The sequence below is a fragment of the Ambystoma mexicanum genome, chromosome 5q, assembly GCF_040938575.1.
Source record: "Ambystoma mexicanum isolate Mex_15411 chromosome 5q, UKY_AmexF1_1, whole genome shotgun sequence".
In the NCBI taxonomy this organism is placed as follows: Eukaryota; Metazoa; Chordata; class Amphibia; order Caudata; family Ambystomatidae; genus Ambystoma; species Ambystoma mexicanum.
The window spans coordinates 340,035,692-340,050,221 of record NC_090933.1 but is presented as its reverse complement, the minus strand read 5'-3'; the positions used below and the strand labels follow the sequence as shown (position 1 = coordinate 340,050,221).

The window sequence follows — 14,530 nt, the reverse complement described above, 5'->3', positions numbered from 1 at the left end:
GATTGGCCTATGCAATGTTGTAGTAGACAGGAAATGAACATGCTAAGTGGGTTAGGTGGCCCTTCTCTAGATTGAGAATGGTGAGGTTATTTGGTAGACCGTCCCCCCTCTGTCACTTCAGTGCACACACGCCCTGAACACCACCACCAAGGCTCATCTGTGCTACAGGGAGTCAGAGTTGAGCAGCAGGTTCTTGCCTTGGGATGCCTGTGGGGAAAGAGGCAGGCCCCCAGAGAGAGGAAACCCAGTCGTGCAACAGATGTTTTTAGGGAGGAAGAAATGCAGGGTGAGGTAAGGAGGGGGTTAGAGAGCTGCGCATGATGGTCCCAAGCAGAGAAATGTTTTTTACCTTCCACTGTTCTGCCCCTTTCTCTGTGGGATGCTGGAGTTCAGCCTGCTTAGCATCCTCATCCTCACCATTCTTACAGAGCTGATATATCGTGATAGGGTTTCCACTTTAGTGTCTCTTCCCTGCATTGTTTTGCCCGTGTCCGCAGTGAGGAGAAGTCGTCCTGTACCAATGCACAGTCAATACACAGAAGTACTTGGACACTCCTATTCCCCTACCACATCCACTGCAATTAAGTCGGCAATTGATTGATACCGGCTGTATTTGAACGCTGATTTGCATTGATGATTTTATGTACTGTTGATCGTCTTATGTAAAGCGCTTTGGACAAAGGAGATATTTAAAGCACAATAAAAATGCAAAATACAATAGCAACTGACCAATAATGCAATACCATCTAGAATACTGCAATATAGTAAAGGTTTTGCTGCATGGCAGCACCTCTTCTAGAACAAATTTAGATACTTTGCTAGTCAGTCCCAGGAGTGGATGCGACATGTACTGATCTAGATCCAAGGTTTGAACAGATGGAGTAACATCTTTGCGACACTCGGAACAATGCTTCATGTCCCAGAAAGACGTCCAAAAGTTGATATCCAAAATCTGTGTGCTAAGTAATAGAAATGTTTACTTGGAGAACGAAAATGGAAGCATGAATGGATACACTACTCGAGTGCTGTTGCAAGCTGAAGCTACCAACAACAGACGGGCTGTGTTTCTCGGCAGTCGTGGCAGACTGAGGTGGAGGGTGGCCAAACCAGGTGTGATGCAAACGCAGAATGCCGACCTTCACCTCCCTTGCCCCATTTGATGAGGAGAAGGATGCACGTTGATTAGTTTATTTACAAGATAAAAATGTGCAAGTCGTCCCTATTAAAGTTCACGGGAAAGTATTAAAAAATGCAGAGCTAAAGAATCGCACCCCTGTCCCTAAAGCCAAGTTAACAACTTCCTAAACCATCAAAGATCAGGAATCCAGTCCAGATAAAATACGGTTGCTTTAACAAGTCGAGGTTCTCTGATCGAACAGAGGGGTGTTGGTTGTTAATGTGGTAGACGGGAGGCAGATGTGAATCTTGAAGTGAAGTGTTGAAGTCAGGAGTACTAGAGTCCTGATTGCCAATACAGCTTTGCGGTTTGTGGTGATGACAATTTGGTCTGTGTTCTATCCAGAGGGGAGACAGCTTGATCCATCTTCTGCTGGGACTTCAGGATATCACTGTCATGTGGGGGCCGGGTGTGTTTACAGAGCTAAAGGTTGTGACCGGCTATGGAATGAGCTCTGAGCTGCTCCACCAGCGATAAAGGGTTGGAGAGGCTATAGTTGCAGAAAGCTGCCATGTGCGCATCGGTCTGTGTATGTACTGTAGGGTGCTAATAGAAGAAGTGAGTCTGTTGGGTAAATCTTTAAGTCGACGATCTTGGCAAACTGCGCACGTCTTGGCTTCTTAAACCCATCCCACCAGAGAGTGAACGCAATCGGTTATTTCGTTTACAAAAAGCTGCATAGTCCTTTTTTCTTGTCTCAGAGACATATTGGTCTGTAGGAATAGCAAAGCAACCCTATACTAGCTAGAAAAAAAAACTAATTGTCAAAGCTAGTAGTTGCGACTGTTGTATGGTGAAAACATGAGTTCATGGACACAGACAAACTTGGGCAGATGGGGGAATGTGTCAAATAGGAAAGCAGACGGAGTGTGAACAGAGGGTTCTGGAGCATTGGATGAATGAAGACAAACCAGAGGATTGATGAATGAATAAAGGAGTGAAGGAGGATGCACACATGAATGATGGCGGATAATAAATGTGTAATGGTATGGTCTATTAGATATGAAGCTGAAAACAATGCGACTCCAGGATTATTGCCATATCTCCACCTGCATACTATATTATCCTTTTACAAGAGAGTTCTCCCGTATCAAAAAATACTTTATTTAGATAGTTTTGACAAAAAAATTAAGCTAATGATGTTGAAAAGGTATCACTACTTCGGATCTCATTATTTAGAATACTTTAATCAACAATAGTACATCAATACTTTGAGGTGACAGAACGGATATAATTTAAAAAAAAAAATATATATATATATATATATATATATTATTAAGAAAGGCAACCATCATACCCGTTTCTTGTCTATGTATACATTTATTACACTATGTTTCTCATACAAAAATGGAATACATTCTTAGATTAGAGCACACAGAACATCCTAATTGTTTCTTTCTCCAACCTGTTTTTGTCTTTCTTTTGCTATCAGAGATTCATGATGGAGTTATTTAATTGTTTCTCAAGCTCCAAGATCATGACACCTCAACAAATCTACCCATTCAAACTTAGTTGTGCAGAATATCTGTACCTTTCAACAAAGGAAGTGGTTTTGTTGTCTATAAAAGGATTCTTTTCAGCATCACAGTGCAGTGCACTGAAAATATTTAAACAAACTATTATTTGTTTTGATGGAGTTAATCAAGAATGTATTTTTTTTAAAAGGTAATTTTTCTCTGCATAATTTTATACATACCCAATAGTTGGTGGATTGTGAATCTCATTTAAATCAATTTTTTGGTTGTTTACTTCTTATTTTATTCTGAATTCGAAGCGGGGTAAAATTGCCTACAACAATAAAATACATAATGTTTACTATTGTGGTTGTTGGAGCGCACATAATGTGATTTATTTTTCTCTTTTTTTTAAGCTATTAATAAAGGATTTTGAAGAAGATTTATACATAAAAGTTTAGGGATATATGATAGAGCATGTTTGGACTAATAAAAGCATACGTTTGATGTGGATGAATGGATCATTTAATAAGTGTGTTGGAATCAGTCCTACACATAAGGGGTGTTTTGGCCACTTTTACTCCCTAAAAATAGGCATATACTCCCAGAAAATAGGGAGTAAAAATATTCCCAATAAAAAATGGGAAATGAACACGTAGACGCTTGTGCCCCTTCTTTACCCAAACAGATCAATGGATGTGTATGGACCAGTAGTTCATGTAGTACCACAGGAAGAAACAACTATAATTATGAAGAGGTGACATTTGTCTTATAATGTGCATGAATAACTTGGTGCAAAGAAATATTTCTCCCAAAAATATTTGTTTTTTTATAAAACACTCCCATTGGGAACGTGACTCATGTTTTTACTCCCTAAAAATAATTGTACGCCCAAATTTCAAAATTAGGGAGTAAAATGCTTCCACTTCAAAATGTTATCTGGAGCACTGTTCAGGTTGGTTGATTTCATGAGTATGTGGAGGTGGGTGAGTGTGAGGGCAGCGGTGTGAATCCCAGAGCAAAGCCGCGTCACATGATCCCATCGTTCACCATGCAGAAGGGAGTATGTTTGAGCATGTGTGACAGTGCGCAACGGTATGATAGTGATGGCATATGGCTCACTTATTGAAAGCCCAGAACAGTGCAGGATGTGTGGAGGTCTTCCAGCATCAGCCCACCATCCCAGTTTCCACCGTGTGAATTTGTTATATACAGGAGGGGAACAATGCTCTTTCGATCACAAAAGGACGTACAATAGATCAGAAATCAGATTTGAGTGAGCTTCTTACAATGGGGTGCCTTAAGGAACATTCTGACCAGGTTGTGGAGGGGAGAAAATGGAACAGTCACTGGGGACAATACATAAGTGGACATACATCGCGAATTCCAAGAACAAAGGGAGTATATTAAGGAGATCATAGTTATCGACAGTGTCAAAGGCAGCAGACAGGTAAAGGAGAATTGGGTTAGAGGATAGGTTGGAATGCTTAGCAGAGGTGATGAAGCTGGATACATTAATTAGCGCAGCTTCTGCAGAGTGACGGGCGGAAACCTGCTTGCAGGGGGCCTCAAAGGTTGAAAATACTCCCAACAAGAAATAGAAAAACCTGCCACATAGTTGAATTTCAGCCACTTCCATCCACAAACCTCCATGCATATTTTAAACTCCTTATTGCCAGCAAAGCAGCGAGATGTGACAAGAGGGATCTCCATTATCCATGCCTGACCTAAAGAGCAACTTTAAGGTATAGAGAACTGGATGCAAAGAAGAAGGAATTAAGAAAATACATGTTTTAGAGTTGAAAAAAAATACCACCTTGAAAATGGCTGGGATCAGGGCCTCGGCCAATACCTGGCTACAGTGTTTCTTGTCTTAAATGGCTCAGTAAATGATGATCCCGTCCTTCGTTTCTCAATCTCTCCCTATAAGCTGTGGGGTTCCCCAGGGCTTGCCCTCCACTCCTTTCCTCTTCAAGGTCTGTATATAGCTTCTGTCTAGGCTTATCCACTCGCATGGTTTTCGTTTTTATTCCTATGCAGGCTACATTCTGATCTTGCTCTGACTAGATGAAGGTATGGCAGAAGCAGCTTTATAGTGGTGTTGTTTGTTGGACCCGAGTGAGTAGGAAAAGGGAGGTGTGGGTGCTTGGCCATACCCTGGACAGCTGGGGCAATACTTTCCAGCCCCCTGCAATGGGATCAGTGCCCACCCATGAGCAGTCAAGAAACTGGGAGTCCCAATGGAGTGTGAATCTCCTTGACACCCCAGGTCAATTCAGTGGTCAGCAACAGTTTTTTATTCTCGTATTGGGGCACTCTCATGATCCTGATTTTCCTTATCTTATTCTTGGCATTCACACTTCAGTAGTTACAGCCATGATTGCATCTCGACTGGACTCCTGTGAGTCCTTCTATCTGGGGTGTGTTTTGTCCTGGATTATACTCTGGCAAATTCTGCAGAACATGGCCACCCATCTTCTGACGGGTATCAGGGACTTTGATCACCGTTCTCATGTCCTGTGCCACCTTCATTGGCTTCCAATTTTTTTTCGGCTACCATTTGTCACTTTGCCTGGGCCACCAACCCTTTCGTGGCCAAGGGGCCCCTTTTTTGTAGATCAAACATCAGCACTTATTTCTCCGCAACGTACCCTTTGCTCTAGCTCCATCTTTTTACTGGTCACGCTCCAGTTTATTAGAAAAATACAAGGTAGGTTATCCATTTGAGTCTTTGTCTCACTTGCTTGGAATTCCCTGCCCATCAGCCTGTGTGCCTGCTCTTATCATCAGGCTTTCAGACCATCTACAGGCCCACCTGCCTTCTCTTGGTTTTCCTTAACCTCCGAAACTAACAACTATAGAGCTGGGAGTTTATCATTCTGTTCCTCTGATCTCCAGCACCAAGAAAACGACTTGTTTAAGAGTACTTGTTAAAACTATGTGACATAACAAGCAATGCATACTTAAAATGTTTCCATAGTACAACTGTTTGGGGGTTGCACGAGCTTCAGTTCTTATTCCCCAAGTCTATAATTTTTGGGAAGGCAGGAGGGAGTTATTCGAATGGAAGAGGAAAAAATGAGTTGTAGCATTTGATTTCTCCTTTTGGCACAAGAAGCCATCGTCGAGCACAATTCCCCATTGCCCCCAACCTCTATTCAGCAGCATTTGCATGGGACCGCCAGCTGGTTTTGAACTGGGCTAGATTTGGATCCAGTGTAAGCCAACCCACTGTCCTGCGTACTTGTGTTTTCTTTCGAATGGATTTGAGAAATATTGGGACAAAGTCCATCTGGATAAACACCATGGGCGTAATTTTAGGGGGGGGAACAGGGGTGTTTGTCCCCCCCCTTTCATGGCACACCATTTTGTCCCCATTCATTTGGCTGGGGACACCTTTTCTTCAGATGTCATGACCCCCCCCCCCCAACACTTTCAGCAAAGTTACTCCACTGATAAACACCTTCACATTTCCCTTATTTGAAGCTCTAAGTCTGGCGGTCTCATGCGCTGATTTTCAAGCCAGGCTCCTTCAATATGCCTTGGTGGTCCAAGTCAAGTTCCTTAACGTGCCTCGAAGTACATGATTCCACGGTGAAGACTCCCTGCTGAAAGGGAGGTGTGTCAGTGTGCCGCTACGGCAGCACTGCATGTGCCAGTTTCCTCTAATTTCCAGGACTTCTCTGTCACACTTAAACTTTTATCCCCATCACCAGCTTCGATTGTGTCCAGATGATGAGAATGCTGCCTTTCTAGTAATGCAATACCCTGAATGTGGAGGTTAGCTGCCCTTACAAAGTGTACAGAGACGTTCTAGAGGATTGAGGCAACAGCGCACTCATGGAATTCTGAAGCATCGGTCAAGTAATTTTGTATTGTTGCTGAATATTGTCACAGATGCACAGAAACCACTCCGAGTATCAAGAACATTCAGGGTTTTTATTCTTTTATTTGTGGGGCCTAAGGCCGTCCCTCTCTCTATAGTCTTACCTGGGATTCATACCCTAGCTCAGGTGTCCGTAACTCTGGGTTAGTGCCGCCAAACTGTAACCCCCTAGTAAGTCTATTTTCTTATACTAGCAATGACTTCCCTAAATTCAGGCTCACTGACTCCTTCAGGGATTTCCTAACTTTTTCTACTCTCACCACGGGTTACTTTTCTGATGCGAATTGGGAACAGTGTCTGCAGTTGCTCTGTAGGACTAATCTCTCCCACTCCCACACACGCTCACCTTTCCCTTGTACTCTACCTATCACTTCTCCCTTAACTCCTCCCTGCCGATATGTTTCCCTCTGATGTTTCACTCATCCTGTCTCCTTCCTCCACCCTTTGATGATACTTCTGCCCTTACTCCTGTAAGAGGATTCAATCCAGCACTACAGCTAAGTCAATGCCTAGTCTGGGATACTGAATGGAAACCCTTATTGATATATCTTTATGTCCAGTTCATGAGTTCTGGATGACTACCCCTATATAACACCCCTCTCTTGGAATCCCCCTGACCCCACTGAGCCAAGAAGTAGTTCTGTTTTGCAAGTTTGAAAGGTTTATTTGAGAATTTAAACAATATATATAATTGAATATCACACTTAATCTGAGCAGTAATCAATAATGGATAGTCTGGCACTAGCACACTTCTTTATAATCAATGATGAGTGGTTATAGGATGGATAAGATAGCAACAATACTTTTATGGTTTCAAATAGATGCCATGTGGAATGAAAATGCAGTACAGAAAATAACTTGATAGGATTTCAGCAAAAGACAATGTAATCACTTTCTTGGACAATTCACCCCCCCCCTTTATGCAGTGTAAGGAGATGAAGAGGAAAGCACACAGTTCTCAGAAATGCAATCAAATGTAATCCAGTTCACCCCAGCAAGCTTAGAGAAAACAGGTATGAGTTTGAAATACAGGCAAGTGCTTTGAGAGGTGGCAATGAAGTGAGGAATATGCTAAAAATGGTTTTAATTCCCTTTAGGAGGTTCAGGGTGAGTGAAATATACTTGGGATGAGTTCAGGCTCACTTTAGCAAGGATCTAGGAGTAACTAGCAGGTTAAACGAATTTTTGGCAAAGGAAAGCAAGGAAGCTGCTGTTTTCACACGTGGCTGGATTTTTAACCAAATCGCGAATCGCGGCAAAATTCGCGAATGCGTGAACCACGATTACGGCAAAAGTATAAGGACTAGCAAGTCGGTTCTAAGCTTGTTGAAAAGCTTTCAGAGGAAAGTTGAACCAAGTTCCTAGCCCAAACGGTTCCAGAGATGCGGACTATTAAATAAAGTTAGTTTTTCGGATTTGAAATTTTAAAAGTTCAAAGCGACAGGTTACAGCTTGCAGCTAGAAAATGACAGGTGACAGCTTTGCAAATGACAGGTGACAGTTAGGAGGCAGTTCTGGTTAGATTTAAATAGATTTAAATAGATTGGATTATATTATTTTAACTAAGAGATTGGTTCTGCACAGTTCTGCTAGGTACTCGCAATATATTTTGAAATAGGCCTCCCCACGGATCTGGTCAGGTTTTGGACTGGACTCCGGTTCTGGTCTCGGCACTTCACAGTGATCTGGGTCAGCTCTCTGGTTCTGCTAACAGCGGTCTGGGTCACTCTGGATCTCTGGCCTCTGGTTCTGGATACTGCTCTACTTTCTCTGGGTACAGCACTGCTTCTGGATCTTTCTGCACAGCTTTTTCTGGACCCAGCGCTGATCTGCACGGCTCCTGGATGCTGCTACCGCTGTTAGGTTTGCTGGATGCTGAGGCCTACTGAGAAGAGTTCTCAGTGTGTGGGTTTAGGCCCTTGCTTTGAGTTCTGAATCAAGTTCTTTGGAGTTTTAAAGTCTAAGTGTTGAATCTGGTATCTTCTGGATGTTGTATGGTCCGGCAGAGCGCGTTGCAGCAACTGGATTTGAATCTCCTCTCTAGCTTCCAGTGGCTCTTTTTATGTCTTTTGAAAGTGGGTGTGTGTGCAGCATCACTAGCCAGCCCCTCTTTCAACTGCCCATTGGTCAAGCTTTCCGTACTGCTTTGATTGGGGGAAGGAAATGTGTGTCATGGAGATGCTGTAGGTTTTATCGTTCATAGGATCCTCCCCTGGTGAGTTTGCCCACAAATCTATATTTGACCTAAAGACATATTTCATAGATACACAGTGGTTTGAAATTACATGCACCCATCACGTATCACATGAGGTATACTCTGTTCAAACTCTGATGTTTCTAAGAGCTTGCATTCAGAAACGGCAACATTTTGCGTTTTTTAACTGGGTTTGCAATATTGGGTTTTCATTAAAAATTATACACATATACACTGCCTGTCAATACATACTCCAGTAAATTCCCATGTCTCTAGCTTAAACACAGAGTCTGTAGTATACATAAATAGCAGGGTCTTGCCCCAGAACATCACACAAATTCCCAATGCGTCTTAAAACGTGTACAGAAAAATCACAAGATTTATGGTATCATTTAAATAATTTTGACAAGTCCGCACCATGAGTTATACATCTTTCTTAAAATCATATTCTGGCCATCAGGGGTGTGTCTTCCCAGGTCACATGGTGGAGAAACCAGTTTATCCAGTTTCTGCCAAGCTCAGAGACCCTGCCCCTCCCAGCTTCTGCCAAGAGGAAGCTATTTTACGATTCCCCCAATAAACCATCTGCCTGGGCCCTGGAAGGCCCATTGTTCAAGAGGAAGCCATTTATGGCCTCCCCCCAATAAACCCTCTGCCTGGGTCCTTTGTTTAGTCTCTAGCAGTCCCTTGGTAATTCAATCAGAGAGGGGTAACCTCCCCTCAGAATGCAGCCAGGCCTGAGAACTGCTGTGGATCCAGTTTCACTCCAATTGGGGGGAAGTTGTCAGGCAGAATCCAGTTCCTTAAGCCAGGCCCCAGCTAATGTCACTTTTAGTTACCCAGTTTTCTGCATTCAAATAAAACTAACAATTTTTACATATGCAGCTAGAATGCTGATTCTAAGTTCAAAACTATGACATTTTAACAGTGACAAACTATGTGACGGTCACAAGTTTGTCCCTCAATTTATTTACACATTTTGATTTTTGGTAATTTTAAATCCAGTTTCAGTTTAAGCCGCTGCAGACCTGCAGAGCTCAGCCAGTCTTGTTATAAACCTTCAAGTCACTTCAAAATATAACTTTACATTGTATCCACCTCTCAGTAAGTCTTTCTTTGGCCTGCTTTGGGTTCATTTATTCAGTTTTACACAAAAGTCTGGTGGTTTTAAAACGCCGGCTTTCTGATAGTGGTGAGTACTGGTAATGCAACCATTTTTGGGATTTAGGAAAATGAATTCCCCACAGTTCTAGGTTGCTTTTGGCAATCAGCATTGCCATTCCCAATGGTTTCAGGCTACTGTGTGGGTAGTCCAATGGTGGTTTTAGGCAGTGCCCTTCTGTGCCCATAACATCGGCAAAAATGGGTGGCAGCCTATTCTTCATGCATTTCCCTGGGCATTTTCTGGGAAACTCTGGCCATCATTATGTTTTCAATGCCAGTAATGCACAGGTTTTTTTTTTTTTTTGGTAGGGCTCGGATGAATGGGTAAAAACATCCCACACTCCTTCCCACTACTGCTACCACTCTACCCACCCACACTGCTACTCTGCCCATGCTTCTAATCCTCCAACCACTAATACTCTTCCAATCCCAACTACTCAAACTCCCTTCTTTCACCCAGTGCCGGCCTCATCACAGTAGGTCCTTGCTCTACCCTCACTACACACTGGTCTCTCACTCACACTGCAGTACCACAAACACTCCTTAACCAAAACCTCATCTTTTCCAACAATCTCTTCCACGATGCGCTGCTCCCTCCTTCCTCCTGATAGTCTCTTGGCCATCCTCCACTGCTGACTTTACCCAGTACACACCACTTCTGTTCCCCTTGGGTACCCCTCCTTTCTCAGGGATTGGTTCGTTTTCCCTAGCCAATCTGATTTACTTTCCCGGCTCCAGGATGTCTACATGCAGAGGGAATCTCTCAAAATGGGCTTAAGCCTCTGCCCTCTGGTTCTGTGGGCACTCACGCAATGGTGGTGTATGGAGTCTCTGGTAGTTGTTCGTATTATGTTATGGGGGAACATGTTCCTGATATTGTTGATAAGGCTGTGTTTTTGTCCCTGGTGGTTTAGTAGATGTATGTGGGAAGGTGTGTTCCACGGGGACTGCACTGTCTTGGTGATTGCCGTGTACGCTTGTGGCTTCTCTCTGCAGGTTCTGGCTGGCGTTCAAGTCACTCTTTAGGGCTCTTTAGGGCTCACTGTTCACTTCTGATGGGGGTGATGTTATTGCTCCTTTTCATTTACCTCAGTCAGTCCGATAGTCTAGCATCATGCTGGATCCAAAACAAGAAAATAAACACTGGTCAGCATCTTTGGCAAGAGGCATGGTAGGAGACATGGTTCTGCACAAATACACATGGGCACAGGGAGAGAGAGGGATTGGGGCCTGCTTTACTGAGATTTTCGTCAGTACTCGTGATCGCTCTTGATCTTCCCCCATCACCTCCCTTATCCCAGGGAGAGGGGTTTACCCCTTTTCCTGGCAAGATCAAGTCTTTGATCTTGTCAGTGTCATTTATATGGTCCTATGAGTTGATGAGAAGAGGCCAGCCTACCTTCATTAGGATTCACTTGACCTCCACATGGTGAATGGTCTTGAAAGAAGCAATCCACAGTCCCTCATCCCGTGTTAACTCTGGTTCCTGAGAGGACGTCGCCATCTTATCAGTTTATTCTCACTTTTAGATGGGGGAAAAAGTTCACCCACGTTTCTTCCTTTTTTTTGCTACTTTTTTGGGACATTGATGCTAGAGGGCTGGCGAAAGATCTCGCACCAAATGCGATCTAGGCTCTGCAGTATTCTTCTTTTGCAGATGCCTTTGGGGTGCTGCACAGCTAACTGCTGCAAACGGCTGCCCCCCCCCTCATGATCTTCTTTCTCGATTCAGTACCCCACCACTGGTAAGCCACAGCAGCCGCCGGTCACACAGCCAGTGCTTTGGCCAGCCCCTTCCACCCCTCAGTACCATGGCCCGCTCGCTCTGAAGGAGTATGCGAGTTCCCTGTTAACCACCTCAGTATTTTAACTGTGTCTCACCCTACATCATACTTTCTTTTTAATTCCGGCCACTGCTGGTGGTGATTTGATGCCTGGCCCACTACTCGGGAGACATCTGGAACTTCTGTTTTCTAGCACAGCAGTGGCTTCTGTTTTCAGTACCTCGCCATGTTTCAAGGTAGCATTTGGGCACAAAGTGTGCTGCGTCTGGACAGTCCATCAACCATTTAGAAGTAGATCTTGCTGAACCCACTGCCTCGACCATACTGCATAAGGCTTGCATGCATTGCTGTAGCATTGAAGCGGCTCTGTCGCCGGAGCTCCTAGGTTAGACAGCCATCTGGGAATCAAGCTAGTCCTGCCCCGGCAAGGTTGGTTTTTTTGGCAGCTAAACTATCTTAGTTTATATTTTTACCTGGTTTAGTAGGTCCAGAATTTAACATCGTGTAGTGCTCTATTCCTCTAAATAAGCCACAGTGATGTGGCACATTAAGGTGTCTATGCATTGCCTCGCACATGTCATTAGTCGGATTTCCCCATGGTTAGCCAACATTTCCCCATTTAGACTGTGAGCTTGTATAGAGCAGACGTGCGTCGAGCCTAGCGCGAGGATGAAATAAAACGGGTGTCCTCTTTTGGAGCGCTCTCCTACTCCTGCACTTCATCTTTAAATGGCCTGGGCAGGGATTCTGTCTACCGCTGGCTCAGCCATTTCGCACACTTCTGCGAAGCCTCACGCCTCCAGGGAGCAGGTTTCAATCTGACCCAATTTTGTAGATGTAATAAACATGTCCACTTTGGCCTGAAATCTGAAGTGCTCTCTAAAGCTACTCACTATTGTCTACACTCTAACACGGTCCAGGTGAACACTGCGATTGCTGTATTAGATCAACTCTTCGATCTCTATATAATAATAAACCTATGCAAGCGATCTGTTCTTCACTATCTGCTGATTGGTGCATGGTGGCCGACTGTCACATCTGTGGCCTGCATATTTGCTGAAGGAAAGGTTTCTATTGCATATCAATGTTCAACCGCGTAGTCAGAAAACTGAGATCCAGCCCAAACAGTTTAATATGAGCAGGCCTGCCTAGTCCTGGCCTCCGCCTGCAGGCAGAAGGGCCGAATTGATCTGTCATTGACACCAAACCGGCACGTCATTGATGCCCTCCTCTTTCATCTGTACAGTGAGTGGAGATGAAGAGGAATTCGGTGCAGTGTGCCGTGTTGGTTGCACGGCTGTCTCAAAGTGCTGCGAATGAAGGGCGAGGAGGTAGAGGGGGAAGCAGGCTGCATAATGCAATGTTGCACTCATTCCTTTGTTTGTGCTTCACCTCACGCTGGTGGTGATCTCCAGATAGGACAGTGAAGGTAGTGGGCAACACCGATACTGTATACAGTGAACCATGTTATGGTTGCAGATAATTGGGCAACTTGTTCATTTTTGAAATTATCTTCAGTTTCTAGGTGTAAGACACTATGGGGCACATTCAGAGCCTGCCGGTCCGGAAACAACGGTGCCAGTAAGTTTACTGGCACCGTTGTTTACAAACCGGCACACTACAACTCTGCAGGCGGATGCCGTCCGGCCTGGCAGGTCAGACATGCCGGGCGTGACGGCACCCGTCCGCAGAGTTTTCACGGAAGCACCGGCACCATTATTAATGGTTCCGGTGCTTCCATGGTCCCCACTCCTATAGAGTCCTATGGGACACTATGGGGATTTACAATTTACTGGTGCCTGACTTTCCGGGCCCCCGGGGTTGTAATCCCCCGGTCTTACCGGAAAGTCAGGGGCCAATAAATCATTACGAGTTCGGCGGAAACCCACCAATATCACTGGCACGGTTACCGCCGGACCCCTAATGAGGCCCTATGTCTTGTTTCCTGCTGGTCATTTCATAGGCAAACCCCCTCCCTTTTTCTTTGAGACTCTTTGAGTTGTGAAACGGTCGGGACCGGTGTTTCACTACTTTTATTTTTTACTGTCAACAGTTCCACTAGTTTTTGCAACCATTTTCACCATTCCGGAAATGTTCTTTGTGAAGTAAAAGCTCACTTCTCCACTTTACTACCCGCTGCAACCCTTGAAAAATGTGTTGCACCGTGCTCCCTTCCGCCTAGTATGTCCTCTGCTGTGGTCGCAGTTTCACTACTTATTTTGGTATACTTCTAGCACTGCCTAAGCTATTTACTCTTGTTTTTTTTTGCTCCTTCCCATGTTAGTCTTCCTCTCCACTGACACTTTCCAGGCAAGCCTCAGCGGCGGAGGATTGCTACCTTGGGAGCTGTCGCGTTACAAAATGACCATTACGTTTAGTGCCTTGTTTCTTGTGTTTACGGATCCACTTGCTTACTGTTTCTGCTCACGTGATTTCTGCAGTTTGTTTATTCATTTATAGCGCGCGCCAGACCCGAAGGTATCCGGGCGTGTGTTCAAGAATACTTTAAGCTTACATTTTAGAGTTACACATTCCAAGTAGTTACAGGATGCATTGACAGCAAAAGGATGACAATATACATGGTTATATACACAGGTAATTGTACACAGAGGTGTATAGTAGTGGTGTGTTCTCCTGTTTAATTGTGGTTAGCATGGCAGCGTGTGCAGTGTGCAGGTTAGCATTTTTCATGAATGCTCGATTTTGTACTGCGTCTGACCCCCCCCCCCCCCCCTTCCTGTTTATCACGGTCCTCTTCTCGTCCATGAAATGTACTACTTCCAGCAATGTGGTGACTTCAACATCTCTTGTCAAATCGGAGGAAAGGGCCACGCTTCAGCGTTCAGAGACTTGTTGAAACTTTTATCCGGG

General features: G+C 44.3%; 1 protein-coding gene across 3 annotated transcripts in view; it reads left to right on the top strand.

The window, feature by feature from the left end:
• The window catches only part of LDLRAD4 (low density lipoprotein receptor class A domain containing 4), a 411,417-nt gene that overhangs the window by 195,036 nt on the left and 201,851 nt on the right, over positions 1-14,530 (top strand). The gene's annotated exons all lie outside the window — the stretch shown is intronic.